Genomic DNA, 3,523 nt, shown 5'->3' on the forward strand with positions numbered 1-3,523 from the left:
CAGGTCTCACATGTAGGTCTTCAATCCATTAAGAGTTCATTTTTGTGTATGGTGTGAAAAAGTTGTCCTTGACCATATACTTGTGGGTCTATCTCTTGGTTTTCTATTATGTTCTATTGATTCATGTGTCTGTCTTTGTTCCAGTACTATATTGTTTTGATTACTACAACTTCGTAGAATATCTTGAAATCTGAGATTGTGATACTTCCAGTTTTGTTCTACTTTTTCAAGATTGCTTTGGCTAGTCAGAGTTTTTGAGGTTCCATACAAATTTTAGTATCGTTTGTCCTAGTTCTGGGAAAAAGGCTGTTGACATTTTGATAGGGAATGCTTTAAATGTGTAAATTCCTTTGGGTAGTACAGACTTTTTTTTTTCTTTTTTGGCTGGGTACAGTATACTTTATTGAAGATGCATGACAAGATAGGGCTCCCCAAGCCCCTCCCCTTCTTCAGGGGGTCTGGGATGGAAACTGTGTAGAAGTTGGGCGATTCTCAGTGTATTGGGAGATGCGCTGAGGCAAGGACTCCCCAGCAGCTAAGGGCCTCTCTCTTCCTCTTGGTCTTATTGGGGCTGGCAGTCTAGGGTGCTCTTACTCCTTGGAGGCTTGTTGGTGCAGCCAAGTTCATTGCCATATTGGAAAATAAGCTTGATAAAGTGGTCACTGAGAGCAATGCCAGCCCCAACATCAAAGGTGGAAGAATGATGTCATTGTTAAAGTTGCAGGTTCTCAGAGTACCTCCATGATGTCAAAATTGTCATGGATGACCTTGGCCAGAGGGGTCAACTAGTTGGTGGTTCAGGAAGCATTGCTGACAATCTTGAGGGAGTTGTCCTACTTCTCATGGTTTGTGCCCATCACAAACATGGGGGCATCAGCAAGAAGGAGAAGAGATGATGACTTTCTTGGCCCCATACTTCAAATGAGCCTCACCCTTCTTCATGGTGATGAAGACCACAGCGAACTCTACAACACACTCAGCACCAACATCACCCCATTTGATGTTGGCAGGATCTCACTCCTGGAAGACGGAGATGGGCTTTCCATTGATGACAAGTTTCCTGTTCTTAGCCTTGACTGTGCCATTGAATTTGCCAAGGGTGGAATCATACTGGAACATGTAGACCATGTAGTTGAGGTCAATGAAGTGAATGAGGGGTCACTGCAATAATAACCACTCTACCAGAATTAAAATAGCTCTGGTGACCAAGCATCCCATACGGCCAAATCTGTTTACCTTCACCATCATGTCTCGGGGACATGGCTGGCACTGCACCAGACGATACAGTTATCTGTTGAAAGGGAAGAGCAGAGAACCTGGGTAGTATAGACATTTTAACAATATTTGTTCTCCCAATCCATGAGCATGGAATATCTTTCTATTTGTTTGTGTCCTCTTTAATTTCTTTCATCAGCGTTTTGTAGGTTTCAGAGTACAGGTCTTTAACTTTGTTTGTTAAGTCTACTGCTGTATATTTTATTTTTGGTGCAGTTGTAAACAGAACTGTTTTCTTAGTTTCTCTTTCTGCTACTTCATTGTTAGTGTATAAAAATGTAGCAGATTTCTGTACATTGATTTTGCATCCTGTGACCTTACTGTATACATTTATCAGTTCTAAGAGTTGTGTGTGTGTGTGTGTGTGTGTGTGTGTGTGTGTGTGTGTGTGTGTAGTCTCTAGGGTTTTCCATATATAACAACTGCAAATAGTGAAAATTTTATTTTTTCCTTACTGATTTGGATACCTTTTATTTCTTTTTGTGTTGATTGCTGCGGTTAGGACTTCCAGTACTATGTTGAATAAAAATGGGGAGAGTGGACATCCTTGTCTTGTTCCTGATCCTAACAGAAAATCCTGAAGTTTTTTACCATTAAGTATGATGTTAGTTTTGGGTTGTTCATATATGGGCTTTATTATGTTGAGATATGTACCTTCTAAATCTACTTTGTTGAGAGTTTTTATCATAATGATGTTATTTGTCAAACGCTGTTTCTGCATCTATTCAAATGATCAGTGGCTTTTATCCTTCCTCTTGTTGATGTGATGTATAACGTTGATTGATTGACAAATATTGATCCACCCTTGTATCCCAGTAATAAATCCCACTTGATCATTGTGAATGATTTCTTAAATGTATTGTTGGATTCATCTTGCTAATATTTGTTGAGGATTTTTTCATCTATGTTCATTAGAGATAGTGGCCTGTAGTTGTTGTTGTTGTTGTTGTTGTTGTAGTGTATTTGTCTGGTTTTGGTATCAGGGTAATGCTGACCTCCCTCACAGAAAACTTCCAAATTTTGTTTCTTCTTTTATTTTTTGGAATAGTTTGAGAAGAATAAATATTAAATCTTCTTTAAATGTTTGATAGAATTCACCCGTGAAGCCATCTGGTCCTAGACTTTTATTTGTTGGGAGTTTTTGGATTACTAATTAAATTTAATAACTGGTAATAAGTCCATTCAAATTTTCTAATTTTCAATTTCGAAAAGGTTGTTTGTAGAAATTTATCCATTTTATCTAAGTTGTCCAATTTGTTGTCATGTAATTTTTCATAATATTCTCTTATAAGCCTTTGTATTTCTGTGGTGTTGGTTTTTCTTTCTTCTCTTTCATTTCTGATTTGGTTTATTTGAATTCTCTCTCTCTCTCTCTCTAATCTGGCTAAAGGTCTATCAATTTTGTTGATCTCAGAGAATGAGCTCCTGGTTTCATTTATCTGTTCTATTGTTTTTTTGGTTTCTGTTTCATGTATTTCTGCTCCAATCTTTATTATTTCCTTCCTTCTTCTGGCTTTGGGTTTTGTTTGTTCTTCTTTTTCCAGCTTCTTTAGGTGTAAGAGTAAGTTGTTTGAGATTCTTCTTGCTTCTTGAGGTAAGACTGTATTGCTATAAACTTCCCTCTTAGAATAGCTTTTGTTGCATCCCAAAGATTTTGGACCATTGTGTTTTTATTTTCATTTGTCTCCATGTATTTTTTTCAATTCCTCTTTGATTTCTTGGTTGACCCATTCATTGTTAAATAACATGTTATTTAACCTCCATGTATTTGTGGTCTTTCCATATTTTTTCTTGTGGTTGGCTTCTAGTTCAATAGCATTGTAATCAGAAAAGATGCATGGTATGACTTTGATCTTTTTAAATTTGTTGAGATACACATCATGGCCTAATATGTGATCTGTTCTGGAGAATGTTCCATATGCATTTGAAAAGAATGTGTATTCTGCTGTTTTAGGTGGAATGTTCTGAATATATGTTAGGACAATCTGGCCCAATGTGTCATTCAAAGCCACTGTTTCCTTATTGATTTTATTTTTTTTAATTTTTATTCATTATTTATTTATAGATAAATTTAAAAAAATACTTATTTATAAATATTTATACTTATATATAAATATTTATATTTAAATTTATTTATAAAGCTTGGTGGAGAGTTTTCATGTTGTACTCATTCTCACAAGTATCCCTGTATCCAGGCTGAGTGGGGTGAGGGAGATGGCACCAACCAGCTCTTTTGTTCTTGGAGAAG

General features: G+C 36.4%; 1 pseudogene; it reads right to left on the minus strand.

Annotated features, from left to right (window-relative positions):
• Nucleotides 1-728: 728 nt before the first annotated feature.
• On the minus strand, nt 729-1,245 carry LOC125281467 (glyceraldehyde-3-phosphate dehydrogenase-like; annotated as a pseudogene).
• Between the last annotated feature and the right edge of the window lie 2,278 nt (nt 1,246-3,523).

This window comes from Ursus arctos, unplaced genomic scaffold, assembly GCF_023065955.2.
Source record: "Ursus arctos isolate Adak ecotype North America unplaced genomic scaffold, UrsArc2.0 scaffold_4, whole genome shotgun sequence".
Lineage (NCBI taxonomy): Eukaryota > Metazoa > Chordata > Mammalia > Carnivora > Ursidae > Ursus > Ursus arctos.